Source organism: Neltuma alba, unplaced genomic scaffold (assembly GCF_004799145.2).
Source record: "Neltuma alba isolate B1F8T4 unplaced genomic scaffold, ASM479914v2 tig00013592_pilon, whole genome shotgun sequence".
NCBI classification, from domain to species: Eukaryota; Viridiplantae; Streptophyta; class Magnoliopsida; order Fabales; family Fabaceae; genus Neltuma; species Neltuma alba.
This window is the reverse complement of record NW_021637789.1, coordinates 106,275-123,357: the sequence shown is the minus strand read 5'-3', so window position 1 is coordinate 123,357 and position 17,083 is coordinate 106,275. Positions and strand designations below refer to the sequence as shown.

Below are 17,083 nucleotides of genomic sequence, written 5' to 3'. Positions count from 1 at the left end.
ACTGATTTACTGACGGAATTACCCACGGAATTACCGACGGAAACGGACAAAATTACCGACGGAATGCATTCCGTCGAAATTTTCCGACAATCGATTTGCGACGGAATTGCATTCCGTCGGTAATTTCCGTCAAAAATTACCGACGGAATATTCCGTGACTGATCAGCCACGGAATTAGCGACGGAACATTCCGTGGCTAATCAGCTAAGATTTGCCCACGGAATTACCTGCCAATTTTTTTTTCATTTTGTGCTATTTTTGTTTTTATTTTGTGCTATTTTAATTTGATCAATCATTTTTTTATTTTTAAGAGGGAACGAAAGATAATTGAATTTGTTAAAAAATCAAACATGCTATTAAAAGATATATATATATATATATATATAGTCTTTCCCACATCCAAATGCTTCAAATGTCAAGTGTCAAGTGTGAAATAAAAGATAAAAATAATAATAACAACTGTCAACTATCATTTCCTAAATTTATATTGCTGCTAGAGGACTCAGATAGTTTAATTCCCATTCCTTTCAATGCAAACATGATTTTGTTATAATTTTCTCTCATCTCTTGATGCTCCTATTTGATTTGCTGATTCTCCTGTGTAAGCTCCGTTATCCTCATGTGCAATTCAGTTTCAACATTGGCATTCATACTTGTACTGTAAATGGAAGGAGAAGATCCCTAGGTACAAATATCATCATCAGCCTCAAACCCAAATCCATAGATGTGGCCCTTCTTGTTCTTGCCACCTATAACATCTAACCATATGTTAAATTCTTCCTGATTAGATTGTATGCTTGGAGAGCCTCTTTCAGAACTAAGTTGTGTCTTTCTTCTCATGAACTCATCCTATAAAACAAAAAGACGACAGGAGTATATAAGTGTTATGGAAGGCAAGATTCTTCTCAACTTAATCCCAACAACAACCAAATCAAGTCAAGTCCAAAAATAAAATTGCACTAAGGATAAGAAAAGACACCATAATTCATTAATTTCCAGCATATGATGACATATTCACCAATTCTATCCAAAAAATTAACGTTATTCTGCCTAAAATACCTATTGCGTTTAAAAAGGTGTATGCTGAAACAACGATAACAACAAGGATGGATTTGTTGGCCAAAAAAGAAAAACAACAACAGGGATGGATTTAAATGTGAGAAGATAAGGAAGCGTATATGTGTGTGTATCATTTAGAGTCAATTTAAGAAAGTAGGAATTAACTTAAAATTATTAGGAAATCATTTGTGTGAGAACGCATTTAAGGGGAAAAGTTGAATTAATGTTCAACTCGAAGACACGCTGTTAGTGGGAAGAAAGATGCTCTAAGATAAGAAGAATATTACTCATTCAGCAGAATAGAATCAGATTCAGCAAAATAGAATGTTCAACTCAAAGATGCTCTGACTTTAATCCTACAAAGTCATGGGATTGGGGCATAGAATCAGATTGGCATTAAGATAACAGAAAGCCTTCTCAAGACTAAGCAACACTCAACATGACATATGTGACAAGAAGAGAATTGCTGGTCTAAAATTGCACACCACAACATTCAGCAAACAGAGCCAATGTATTCACCAAAATAGGACCAAAAATCGTATAACTTACATTCAGCAAAAGGTTGTGACAAGAAGAGAATAGCTGGCCTTGAAGCAAGAAAAGATCCCGTAGCTACTGTAGAGAAAACTCCCACAACCAACAAGAAAATTTGTCCTCAACTCTCATCCACCCAGTATAGCAAAAGAAAATAAGATTTCAAATTATTAGAGATATGAAATTATTACAGATTGAATGAAGAAGCAAGATTAGGGGACCAAAAATCATATATATAACTTACTGAAGACTGAAGCACGAACAGCAACCTGAGCTTAAAAAGCATTCATTCCCCTGGAGCCTGAACTCCGTGACTTCGTACCTCAATCCTAGCCGCAATCGATCTACGCCTCAAACTCTCTTAACTGGCCCAGGGGTTAATTAATCTCCACATCAAGGAGAAGAGCAGAGATCTTTGTTGAAGACAGCACAACAATCATGAAGTACTGGAGGAAGAAGTCAAGCTTGATGGTGATAATGAGGGATGCCGTCACCGTTGAAGCTTGATGGAGGAAGAAGTCACGGCTTTTGGTGTGGATGAAGGGAATGTGAATGTTGGCCAACGACGATGATGAACAATCTGGATGATTAATGGCGTGCTGGTGGCTAGGATTCCACAGGAAGAAGCCGCCGTTACCTTCACCCTTAGCAGTCGCGCCGAAGAAGAAGAAGTGATTATGGTACCCTAGCAAGCAGCCAAGCTCATTCAAAACGCTGCACTTTTGATTTTCACTCATTTTCTTTTATTTTTTTTAACTTTTTCCAGCTTCTTAAATTCCACCAAAAAGAATTAGCTACGTATCATCTTTCAGGTAGACAAAGGGTGAAATCCAAATAATATGAAAATCAAATTGATTAATGATACTCATCAAATTTTTTATGGTTTCGTTTTTTTTCTCCCTAATCATTTTTCAGAATTTTTTTTATCTGGATATGTCACTTAAAGTAAATAATAATAAAAATAGAAGTTATTAAAATTAAGAGAATGGAAAATTCAGATGTAAAAATAAATCTGAATACTATTGTATATCTAAGCATTTAATATTTTAAGAAACTGAAATTAATAACAATTTAAGAAAAAATATTTATAAACTTTTCAAATTTCAACTGTATATATTCAAATAAATTAAAATATGTTTTTTACATTTAAATATATTTATAAAAAATATACATAGCAATAATTTATTAAAAAAAATAAAGAAAGAAGAAAGTCCAATTAAAAGCCCCACGAAGGCAAAAATAAAAGTTAACTATTGCTAGCAGTATTCATCTACACGAATAATTTTGTTTAATTGTTTGTTTACTTCTATAAAATATCTTTTATTAATAATAAATAATTTTTATTTGATTGGCATAATTTTTTTTTCAATATTGATGACAACAAACTATAAAGAATTTTAGTATAAATTAAAAAGATTATAGAAAATATACTAAAGGGGGGTATGATAAGAGGAAGTGTAGGAATCTAATTGGGGATAATTTAGTATTTTTAAATTTATATTTTGATATTTGGTCCCTGTAAACAATCATAATTATTAAGATCCTTCCCAATGAATATTATTTTTTCAGATCTTTCTTTCTAATTTTTTTAATAAAACTATAAGGTAAAATATGATTTTATTAGTGTTACAAAAGAAGAGTTAATCATTGGAAGAAAGAGAACAAAATAGTTAACATTTTTTGCAAAAATTAAGTCTCAAATTAAATGGGTTAACGGAGGGAAGGTGAAAATCTTTTGAGGGAGACTAAACTTAGCCTTCTAATAAATGAATTATGGTTTCTTCAAACAAAAAATGGACAAAATTACATTTTATAAATTCCAAGTTTAAATTTAAGTCTTACTATTTTTCTCATATAAGAACAATAATATTATATTTATAATAATATTATAATATTTCGCTAACCTTTTCTCAATCTATATCTAGCCAACTTGATATTAATGTGGACATATTTTTTTGGTATAATTTTATTAATATTATTTTGTATTAAAAATGTGCTTTGGCTATCAGATATGGTGGACTAACTTTTAAAAAATAAAAGCAAGAAAAAAAGAATAAGCTATTTTCATATTTACTATTTTTATTTACATAACATTCTAATTTTATTTATTACTAATTCGTTAAATATATGTTTTTTATGTTATAGTAGAACCTTCTAATTATATTATTTGTAAACAGTTGTTAATATTAATTTTCTAAATTATGATCTATCAAATACTAGTTTAATTTTTTTTGGTATCCTTTCAAATGATTTGATATTTTTTAATTTAAAAATGTCCATCTATTTTTAAAAATAGATAATATATTTATATATAATATAATATTGACAATATCTAATTACATGAAGTTATGGAGTAAAAAAGAAGAATAATGTTGTCATGAATAAATTACAAAAGATGATGCTTAGGATTCATACATCTTTCACATTTTAACAAGGATTGCTATAAACCACTATCATGTACAATCAAATCATCAAGCATTTTGTTTGATTAACAAGACTTATAATTTTTTAATCAAAATTGTTGAGTCCAAATTCTCAAACTATATGTTAAATATTTGGTAGGAGAAATTTTTTTTTCAGTTTTATGAAACTAAATACTAATAAGTTAGCAATATTGTTATACATGATTCCATGTAAATATTTGCTTTGCACCTATTATATTCTTCATATGATATTATCTCAAGATTAGTAAATTAAAATTCAATTTTGTCTCTAAAATTTATTCTTGTATATTATGATCAATAATATTCAGTTAATTTGAAATAGTCACAATCAACCAATAACTCAAAAGTAATTTTCACTTTTTCATACTTAAGGCAATCAAATGCATAGATTGAATTATTATGATTCACCACACTTCTAGGATTTCACTATGTTCTTTTACAAAATTTTTATTTGTTTTTTTCTTACATAATGTAGTCTTTCACCTCACAAAAAATAGAATCACTGCATTTTATTTTAAGAATAAAGATATGAAATTTTGGGGGAAAAAATTCACTTTTCCGACGGAATTAGCCACGGACAACATTCCGTCAGTAATTTCAGTCAAAAATCCGTCCAAACTTTTGTGGGTAAATTTAGCGACGGATTTTTCAACGGAATTTGCCACGGAATTGCGACGGAACTTACCGACAGAATTACCGACGGAATTCCGTGGCAAATTCCGTCGAAAACTGTTTTATCGACGGAATTACCGACGGAAAAATTCTGTTGGTAATTTCCGACCGAATTCCGTGGCAAATTCCGTCGGTAATATTTCTGACGGAATTTTCCACAGTTTTCCGACGGATATTTGCGACGGAATGGATTCCGTCGGTAATTCCGTCAGTGATTCAATGTTTTTTGTAGTGTTGCATAATTAGCTACTTTAATATATAGAGCACATCTTTCTCTCTGTCGGAGGGTCATTTTCAGACGTATGTGAATATTATAGGAATCGCTTACTTTGCCCTCGGCAGTAGTTTTAAGTTTGATGGAAGAATCGCCCTATAGAATCTGAAACATTTGGTCATCCTTCCAAGAGGCATGAAACGGTGTCTCTCATCAGGCTACAGCCACATAACTTACATATACTCCTTTAATTTGATCCCTCCAGTCCTATTTATCCTATTTATAAGACCATGCCCATTAGTCATTAATAAAAATTATTTACAAAGTTTAATGAAACATTCATGGCATATTTTCACTCTTGATCCACTTCTATAAAAACGTCCCTTTTCATCTCTCATTTTTGTTTGTTTTGAAAACCAAATAAAAAATGGCCTTAATACTCGTCTGTTAAAACAAAACTAACAAATATGAGAGCTCATGCTTGTCTATTACACCATACCATAGGAGTGTGAACCAGTCATACTCGTCTGTTAAACAAAATAAAAGAATATGAGCTCTCATACTTGTCTATTTAAAAAAAAAAAACGATTGTTGTTGAATAATTTTTTGGGTGTTAAAAGCGATTGTTGGATTTGTGGGTGTTGAAAGTCTCCTATTTAATTTGATTGTTGGTAAATAATTGCTTTTGGAAGGCATTGATAGAGATTGGGCAAAGTAATTGAAGATTAAAAGCATGTTAAACTTATTTATATGTTAATCCACATAAGGTGTTTGTGAAAGTGTTTAGAAAAGGAATTTGGTTAAAATAAGATAGTTTATTAGGTATCCTCAATGTTTAGTCTTCATGAATGTTATTTGCACACAAGTCCTTTTCAAATGGTGACTAAGAATGCAATATTTAATTTGAGACTTCTTTTTAAATGTGATTATATATAACATGTTGGTTGTGGTTGGCTTTAAATTGATCATTGGTAAATAATTGTATTTGTAAAGCATTGAATGTTGATTGGGCAAAGCATTTTTAGATTGAAAAGCTTGGTAAACTTGTTTGAATGTTATTATATATAAGGTATTTGTAAAAACGTCTAAGAGAGAAATTTAGCTTTTAGAATAGAGTAGTTATTTAAGTACTCTCAATTTTAATATTCATGTTCAATTTTATTTGAACATAGTATTAAAAGAAATGTGTTTCAAATTAATATTGCAAACCTTAAGTTGAATATTACAATCATCCTAACTAATGTTGTAAGTAATGTTTCATCAATGCTACAAATGTTTTGTTTTGTTTTTGAAGAATTTTATTCTCAATGATACGAGAGGTTTATTTTTTGTTGAGATATTTAGTTCCTTTTGTTTTAATTAAGTTGGGATGTTATTAGATTTTCTGGATTTAAAACTTTCTTGTGCTATATGACTAACTTAGAATGTTTAGTTCTTTTTTTAATATGATTTGGTTTTACTAAATTGCTGTTATTGTTTGTAGATCTGCTTTACTTTTGTTTCATATGCAGAATTGCAAGTTGAATAAAACTGGCAATACAACTTTTCTTTTCTTTTTTAATACTCCTCCAATTTTTAATATAGGACCCAATTCTTGAGTTAGTTTTGGTCCTAAATATAAGACCCATTTCTCATATTTATCAATTTTCTCTAAATTACCCTTATGGATACCCCCTCAACCATAGTCAAGTAGAAAAGGAAGAGGAGGTATTAAGAAAGATGATTATGGTGTTTTGGGAAAAATGTATCACTTGTCTTATAATTAACTAATTTACCTAACTTTCTTAATCTAATCAAATTAGTTAAATGAGTCTTATATTAAGAACTGGAGGAGTATTTATTTATATTCATCTGTTCTAAAGTAGAACATACAAATACAGAGCCTTCATATTTGTCTGTTTTGCTAGAACAAATGATACGTCTTATCTATTAACGTCTCCTCGTAAACAAATGAGAAAATGCTTTCAAAACACATAAAAATAACATATTTTGTAGTAATCATATTTCCCTTCTCTCAATTCTCTTCCCCTAATTAACTATAATAATCAACGAGCTACTAAAGATTTTTAGACGTTGCTATTTTCAATTAAAACTTTGTTAATATGATCTTTTTATAGCTGTTGAAATAGTTGAGAAGTGATTGTCTTTCAAAACTGCCGTGACATTTTCTCCATGTATGTTTGTGTGTGTCATTTGGATATTTCATATTTGATCCTCTATGTATACAAGGTCATGGCCATTCGGCATTTGGTGGCCAATAAAGAAGTTAATATCGGCCGAGGAGGAGATAAATTGAAACGCCGTACGCCCCCGGGGGGGGGTCCAATATATTGATGCCCCCCTCATATTCTCCACAGACATCACATTCTTGTATACTACGTTTTATTTTTAATATAAGGACTAATTTAATATTTAATTTGATTATAAATATAAGATCTTAATATATTTTATATCTCATATTTATTTATTTTTTTCTAAGATAACCTTTTTAGTAGCTGCACATATTAAGAGTTTCATCAAATTTTTAAAATAATACACTTAATTAGAAAAAATATTTTAGGAAAAACAACACATATTTATTATAAATAACTAACCTAACAAATTTTTTTAATTTACTTAAATTAGTCAATACGCTCTTATATATGGATGCTTCACTAGCACTTTGCAATATTTCCCTTCTTTCATGGGCACAATCAATCATTAACACGTGTCCATTTTTTTACCTCGACATGTGACACTGGCACCGCCACTACCCATTTGTCATTTGCAGTTGTGTTTGGATTAGTGTTGGGCAAAACTGACTTTTAACCAAACTGATTTTTGTAACTGAAGTTAGAATAAAAGTTAGTTAGGTTATGTTTGGATAGGTACTTTTAAAAAGTCAATTGAAAAAAATTAAAAGTTATTTGGATGATTAATAAAAAAGTGAGTTTAGTTATAAAATGACTGAAAAGAGCACAGAGTTTATTAAATAGTAGTATTTGATATTTTATGTTTTTAATATGATAATAGTTAAAAAAAATACCTAAAATTATTATGATAAAATAAAAATATTTAGATGTAAAATGACTGAAAAAGATATAAATTTTATTAAATAATATATATACACATATGATAATTTTAAGAGAAATGTGAGAATTAAAAATTGTTTTAATTTGTGTTAAAAATAATATACTACCTTTGATCCTTAATATTCGATCCATATAACTAATTTGAAAAAAATTAAAAAAGAGTTATTAAATTATTTAATTATAACATATATTATATGATCTATCTAAAATATTTATGTATATCATTATATTTTATACTAATTTATAAATGAGACAAATTACTTTAAAAAAACTATAAATGTAAATATTTTAAAACAATGACTCGTTGAGTAGTTCTTTTAATACTTTGCTTTGTCTTAATTTTATATTTCTTTTTATCTTTTCCTTCTGTCTGTATCTTTTCCTTCCCCATTAGATTAGAGAATTGTGAGGGGCCACATAAGAAACACGTGGGCCTGCAAATTTTCATATCTTCATTCATTGGTTTGGGGTGCACTGTTTTTCGTCATTTTCTTCACCTGGGGGACTGCAACTGAAGCCGGAAAAAAGAGTGGAGAGGGTGAGAGCTTCTGGTCGTTTTCTTCTCTATAAGGTGGGCTTGATGGGCTGTCCAAGGATGCTAGAGATAGGGGCTGGTTCATGCTACTGAATCTTCTTCAAGTGCGAGTCAAAAAAAGAGAGAGATAAGAGAGAGAGGCCGCTGAGTTACTTTGGTTCTTCTTCAAGTTGATAAGTTTGGAAGAGTAGAAAGAGAAGGGCAAATTTGGGTAAATAAATATATGTAACGGTAGATTCACTTTTGCAACCACCTAACGCTTCAAAAGTAACTCTCATTAGTGTTGGAACACAGCTGACTTTTGGAATAAAAGTTGGTTGGGCTAAAAGCCCACCCAAGCAACCAACAATGTCTAAAAAAACTACAAATCTCAGTTTCACAAATTTCAAGATATTTTTGTCATTGGAAACGGCAATCCAAACATGCCTTGCATATTTGGCTTCATTGGCAGATATTTTCCTGTTTCATTCGGCACAATCTGTTTGCCATACTATAAATTAGAACAATGAACTGGGGAAAATATATTTATGTTAATTTATAATTACATTGGACTTTGAATTTAATTCGTTGTTTTAATTTAGAGGATTTATGCGTGCCTCCAAATAATGTAGCTACCATTGATGAATTATAATTTGAATGTCATTGATAATGATGGAGAAGGTTGAGTTCTTTCTCAGTTTCTCTTTGTCTGTAAAGAACGAAATGAAGAAGATAGTTTTATCTTTTTATGATAGATTAATTGTTTTTTTTTTGCGGGGGGGCCTCAAAACAAGATAGTAAGATAGGGGGGTTCTTTATCAACAAAATAGTAGAGCTTTAGACTTGAGTCTTTAAACTGGGATAATGCCAAAAAAAACTTCATCGTCGATGATAACTTCGTCACCTGAAGAAGTCGGTTTAAATAAATGATATGAAAAGATTAGCGATGAGATCGAAACTTTAATTAAATTATATACTGCTACCTCGTGTCCTTGATATGAGATATGATTTGACTTTTAATTTGGTCCTAAATATAAAACTACAATCCACTTTGTTTCTTATATTTATTCATTTTTCTTAAAATAGTACTTGCATTAGATACATATGTTAAAGATTCCATCAAATGGTAGTTCTACCTAATACACATGATTAGCAAGAGTATTCTAAGAAAGACAACACCTATTTATGACGTATAACTAACTTAACAAGATTCTTCAATCTACTAAAATTACTCAAATAACTCTTATATTAAGAACTGGAAGGAAGTAATAGTATTTAAAATAAAAGCACGTGCATTGTCTGAATACATTAATCGCCCAAGCATCTGAATATATTATTGGAATTCGTTTCTGAAAATCCGAACTCTTTCCTGTTAACAAATTGAACTTTGCTTTAGAAAGTAAATGCATGATTGGAGCCTAATAGCGGATTAATTATTTTTTTGGGGGGGGGGGCCATGCAATTAAATGATTCGTGTCGTGTCAGTTTGCCTGATCACACATGCATATTCAAAAAAGAAGAAAAAAAAAGGAGAACTCATTGATATTTGATTTAACACCTGGAACGGTGACCATAAGTGCTCTGAAGACCGATGATTTCTCTGCGTTTTTAAATCAAATTCTTGGAATAAAGTGGACCCTTTCATATATACGTTCTCAACCTTTCTGCACTCATACAATTTTAGTTAATGAAATTAAACATAAGAAGTAAGAAATTCAGTCACAATCTTAAGGTTATATTGTGGGAAGGATGCTATAAATAGATACGGAGGAAACGAGGAGGTGGGTTGTGAACAGTGATGGAAATGATATTTTAGAGGCGGATATCATTGCCATTAGTGGGAGAGATGGGGAGAGGAGGTGAAATGTTGGCCACACCGTAAAAGGTTGATGATGCATGCGCTCACGAAAATGATGAAAAGATGGATTTAATTGATTTTATAAGCATATGGTGGCAGAAGACGGAAGCAGATTGAAAGAGTGGGGCCAGGCCAAAGCCAATGACATGTGTATGGAGTATACATGGAGTTAGTTGGAAGATGATGATGACGATGACGTGTCTATGTTGGGAGCGGCGTCATTACGTGATGCCAATTTCTCCTGTCTCTGCAAATCATTCGCCTCAACATTTATTTTTGCAGCATTAGGCCTCTAATAATTTATGGGATCGTGAATCTCGCCTTCCCTCTCGCTCTTCTATGTATATATTTATATTCCTGATTACAGAATGCCCCCACCGTGATCCACATGCGTGCGGCATCATCACTCTGCTCCCTGGGGCTGATCTCACGTATTTGTCTAAAACCGAAGTACGTTATGCTTGTTTGGAGCTTGCATGTTTAAATGAAAACCAAATTATAATTTTAAACATAATTTTATGATATGGAGAATAATTATATGAGAAAAGTTTTATCTTGACCTATATAAAATCACGCAGACTAAATACCCTTATGATGTAGCACCCAAAAGCATGCATTTATATAATTTGAGACAAAAAATTTTTTTATATATTTATCTCGTATTCTTTAAATCACGGTTGAAATAATAATTCTGCCTTTCATGCACGTGTTGCAGTATTGTATATCCTGCTCTGCCTAATCGCTTGTAATGCAACGCCTGCTTTTAGGTCTTGCCAACATATTGCTTGAAGTGAAAAGATTCGTACTGTGCGGCCAACTTGGAAAAGTGGCTTCAAAAACGCCAGTAACCAGTATATCACGGTTGAATGTATGTTGTGCGGGCTTTGAAATTTCTGCAAAAGCTGCGCGTATATACTTAATTAATTGATTATAATGATCACTGATCGCTCATTGCAATATGAACAGTTGGTAGGGTCGACATATATATGGCACCACATAATAAATCCCTTTTCTTTTCTCTTTCCTGATAAAAAGCTAACATCACGTATTTCATATATATGATGTAGAGATTAGCTTCCCTATCAGTCCGTCTGTATACATAGATACTCCTTTTTTATTTTTTTTAAAAATTCAATAAAAAATCACGTGCTATGGTGTTTTTGGATTTTTTTTTTGGCCAAAGTTTTTGGACTATGTATGGATATTAAAAAATGCTTGCAATTATAAATTGACTATATAGGTCCAATATAATAAAAACTGTACAAAATTTAATGCAAATGCTTGTGTACGAGAGATAATTTTATACCCACGAGGTCAGTCAATCAAATCCGTGGGCGTGGGAGGACAAAAAAAGTAAGGTCTCGACGCAAGTTATTACAATTTCACTTAATTCTTTATGTGTATAGTTTAAAGGTATATATAATTGGACCTAACTCCCTTACTGACTTTGAACATCGATTTTTGCTATAATAAGTGTTGGTTTTTCATCTGATTAAGACGAATTTATTGAAAGATTTCAACTTTTAGGAGAAAAAGTCAGAGAAAATTAAACGATCTTCTGGAAATAACTGTAACCGTGTCGTTGAAGTAGTTAAAAGCAGCAAAAAGAAACCCCCCCCCCTCCCGGGGTTGATGGAAATTTAGTTAGAGACAGGATTATAAAGCAAGTTGGACTATTTCAAGTCACACAGCCGAATGACTTATTCATTGGACTTCATATTATTGAGGAGCCCACCTATTTCATTTCAAAATCGGTGTCAGATAAAAGAAGGGCTATGTATTTGGAAGAAGAAAAAACTGGGAAAAAAATATTAATTAAAAATTCTACTTGTGAGGAAGATCTATATAAATTTTATACATATAAAAAAAACTGATTCATATTGCAAATTTTACAGAGAACCCATATCGTGAACAAAATTTTTAGTGGGGACATTTTTTTTTACAATTTTTTCTTGAAACAACTCGTTGGTACTAGAGAGTAGAGATAGACGCAAGTCTGAGGGATAATTCTTCTGTTCGAAATCCCTCGTTTCCAATTGTGTGTGCCTGTGTTTAGATTTTTTTTTTCCTGACAAAATAATGAACCACAAATTAGTCAGAAATCTTTGTCCGCGATCCGTCTTATAGATTGAATTATTAAGCAATTACAGATTTTTTCACTCGGATCGAGATTGTAGATATAAGTCAACTCCTCTATAACCCACTCCGCTAGTCATATCAATAATACGATATATCTCTAGGAGAGAGATTAACAAAATTTAGAACTCATTATATTTTTTTAACACATAATTACATATTTTTAACTAATATTTTTTAGTCTGTGACGATTAACATGTGTTTTTCATAAAGACTAGAGGGGCAATACAATATAGATAATTATAACATAATTGATGTTACATCAGTTATTTCTTAATATAAGAGTTAGATAGCTAATTTAAAAATATCAAGAAAAATAGTTAAATTGATTATTTATCACAAATATATATTTTTCCCTAAATTAAATATTCTCTTCACTGGAGCTCCCTTCGGTGAGAACCTCTTTTGCGAAAGGGATATTTTGAAACTATTTTAACCAATCATGAGAGGTCATGTGACTCGGAATCTGAGGCTTATTGAAATACCGGAAGTGAAAATCACAGTCGAAGCAAGAAGGGGGGACGTTACAGCTGTGTAAGTTGTGATCTTTTTAAAAGGCCCAGTTCATGATCCGCACGAATAATCAATAACTGATTTAGATGCATCATGCGTGCACATGCACACACGCGTTTGGCAAATAATTAATCACGTCATTACTGTATTATTGGATTATCATGAGGACAAAACTTATATCCAATTTTCCAATTATATCTTGTTATTTCTAATCATAAAAATTGACATTGATAAAATTTCAACATTTTTGTCATGCCATTATTAATAATAAAAATCATGCGTGTCACTTTGACTCGGGCATTAGACCTAATAATCTAAGCTCTTAGACATAAAATTTAGGGAGAATTGCTATAAAATCCCCTGAAAAAAAATAACTATCAAAAAATCCCAATAATAAGTGAGGAGTTATTATTTTTTATTTTGAAACTTGTTAGTATAGACTGCTAATTAGTTGTTATTGGGACTTTACAGCAATATAACTAAAATCCTTTCTTAGGATTTCATTACAATTCCTCCTAAATTTTATACCTATCACTGACATAGATAGATCAATATAACTAAAAAAAAAGGGTGAAAAACTGCATTATTTGTAAAATATAAAGCTTCCGTTGAGACGTGGGGCCACAATCTAGTCCTCACGATATGTCCAAACGTCCGTATGACCGACTCTGTTAAAATTAGAACGCATTCGCAGCAGATGAGCCCATTCCCCCGCTTCGTGATTGGCAGACCGAATGTTAATGACCGTGGCATCGTGCGGTGATGCTGAAATGTATCCAACGAATTAATTCGCACCCAAGGTTTTTTTCCCATCTCGGCATCCTTTGAATAAAGACAATTTTATTTGTGACATGATAGGACATTAAATGTGAACACATTTTCCAATGGAAATTTAATTTTGATTTGTCAGGTTTTCAGAGACTAACCACTTTTATAGGAATTAAATTTTTTTTTTGGAAAAAATTATACACACATATAGAGAGAGAGAGTGTGTATCCACGCACATATATAAAAGAGGTTGGCCCCCCAATTAAAACACGTGAGGTAAATGCATGATGGATGTACGCCTGCACACAAGACAATATTTCATGGGTGATGCACCAATAAGATGCCTCTTAAAAACCTTTGTTTTCTAGTTAGTGCACGGTCTCTTCGTGCCCCTACTATATCCCTCCTCCTCCGTTCAATCATCATTCTTTCCTCAACACATTATTACAACACAACTATACTTCGTATACTGGAGTAGTCTACAATGTAATACTCTTATACTAATAGATATTAATCTACCCTCCTACTAATTATAATAACAATGGTAATGATATATAATAATGAAAACTGTTGACTGATGTATGAAAACAAACCGTGTATATATACCCATTACATCACAGCCAGTGGCAATTCTTCTTGCTTCTCTCTTCTCTTCCCTATCCTTCCGCCGCTAATTCCTCTGTATTTATCTTTATCCAAAATATTATCCATCATTATGGAACTTGCGGCTTCCTTTCAGCCTTTCTGTGCTTTCTTCAGCTCCCACCAATTTTTTTCGGCCACCACCACCGTCATCATCTTCTTTATTTCCTCCCTCTTGTCTCTCACGCATTCGTTAATTGTCAGACTCAATGTTTTCTGTAGCTGCGAAACTTGCCAGTCTTATCTCACTTCAAGCTGGTCCAAAAACTTCCCTAACCTTTGCGATTGGTTTGCTCACCTTCTTCGAAACTCCCCTACTAAAACCGTCCACATCCATGTCCTTGGGAACACGATCACATCGAACCCAGAAAACGTCGAGTACATGCTCAAGACAAATTTTGATAATTTCCCGAAAGGGAAAACTTTCGCCATGATCCTCGGCGATTTCCTGGGTCGAGGTATTTTCAACGTGGACGGCGAACCGTGGAGGTTTCAGAAAAAGATGGCCAGCTTGGAGCTTAACAAGTACTCCGTAAGATCCTTCGCTTTTGAGATTGTCAACTGTGAAATCCAACATCGCCTTATCCCACTTCTGCTATCAAAGCAAGGCAGCGTTTTGGATTTGCAAGATGTTTTCAGAAGATTCTCGTTCGACTGCATCTGCCGGTTCTCTTTTGGGTTGGACCCTAAGTGCCTAGAGTTGTCACTTCCCATGTCGGAGTTCGCCGATTCCTTTGACCTGGCTTCCAGATTATCAGCAGAGAGAGCGATGACAGTGTCCCCTCTCGTATGGAAGATCAAAAGGATGCTCAATCTAGGCAGCGAGAAGAGACTCAAAAAAGCAATCAGAATGATTAATCTGTTGGCTAAAGAGGTGATAGGGCAAAAGCGAAAAATCGGGTTTTCCGCTCACAAAGATTTGTTATCACAGTTCATGACCACCGTAAACGACGACACGTACTTGAGGGATATTGTGATAAGCTTCCTATTGGCTGGTCGTGACACGGTGGCTTCAGCACTGACCAGCTTCTTCTGGCTATTGGCCCAACACCCAGAAGTCGAATCAGCGATTCGGGACGAAGCAGACAAAGTAATCGGACCCGAAAAAGAGCTCACCAACTTTGAACAGTTGCGGCAAATGCACTATTTACAAGCAGCAGTGTATGAAAACATGAGGCTGTACCCTCCAATCCAATTCGATTCTAAGTTCTGCTTAAACGACGATGTGCTGCCCGACGGGACATCCGTGAAGAGTGGAACTAGGGTTACTTACCACCCATATGCCATGGGTCGGTCGGAGGAAATTTGGGGTCCAGATTGCTTTGAATTCAAACCCGAAAGGTGGTTGAGGGACGGGCAGTTTTTACCCGGCAAATCCATTCAAGTACCCAGTTTTTCAAGCCGGCCTGAGGACGTGTTTGGGAAAAGAAATGGCTATGGTGGAGCTCAAAAGCGTGGCACTTTCGTTGGTTCGACGATTTCAGATCGAATTGGTGGCGCCCAGTCGCAGCCCCAGATTCTCTCCGGGACTGACGGCCACTTTCAGATGCGGGCTTCCCGTACTGGTACGTGAAATTGAGCATCATAGTTCATAGCACTTTGATGATTAATTTAATTGCATAATATGGTCCATATTCTCCATAGTTGATGAGATTGTTTGAACTCTGAAGAGTGTGCTACAAAACAATAGTACTAGCTAGCTTGATATATGGTCCATGTAGCATAATTTGCTGGGTAGCTAGGAGCGTCCCATGAATCAAACAAAATACTACCAAAGAAAACGCCATTGTTTTTCGTGCACCATGTGGGGTGTATTTGATGACTGATGACGAGGGGAAAGTGACCGGGGGGGATTGCAGTGGCCTCCACTGGACCCTTGCAACAGAAGCAGAATGTCTCGTTGTCGGCGGAATCTCTTGATTATTCTAAATTAATGGACTACAACGTTGTTGGAGCTCTCTGTAGCTGTTGTTTTTTGACTGTGCATGTGCATAATCATCCTCCTTGGGTTCAACACAGTTTTTATATAGTGCGCCACAGCAGCTAATAGACATGCTTGTGCTGTATTCGTAGATCTCAATTAAGAGAGATCGAGTGCCTCGCAAAGAAACTTGTATATATATGGTTGACGTGCATAATATATATTGTACAGATTATATTTATATATGTGCTTGTTGTATATATGTATGTTAAGAGTAATTTTCGCCCGTGTGTGTGTGTGAGAGAGAGAGAGAGAGAGGTTTATATGGTAGCTTCAGTGATTGAAATAATGGAAGGCCAGCCAAGGGTATTGAGACTTCCTACTGACGAGTGGTTTCGATCTAACATTTTAGTTCCTGTTTTTCTCGGATCAAATTCTTTACTTTGGTCGTCACTTTGTTGATTACTGTTGCGGATTTTATGCTATTTTGCTTTTGTGCTTTTCAAGTGATAAGGCTTCGTTCGGGGACAGAAGTCTAATTACTTTGACACAAAATTATTTTATAAACAAATTCCTTTGACTGGGGTCATTTAGCAATTTACAGACGTGGCCGCTCCGAATTTGACCCATGAGTTCCAGCAAACACGAAACGGACTTGCATGCTAGCTTAGCTAGCCTCGTCCTGCCAACCAGGTAATCATCCCAGTTAACATGCGACAAGTGATGATATGACAGGG

At 33.5% G+C, this 17,083-nt stretch overlaps 1 pseudogene; it reads left to right on the top strand.

Moving 5' to 3' along the window:
• Positions 1-14,345: 14,345 nt before the first annotated feature.
• Positions 14,346-16,355, top strand: LOC114738458 (cytochrome P450 94C1-like; annotated as a pseudogene).
• Positions 16,356-17,083: the final 728 nt, after the last annotated feature.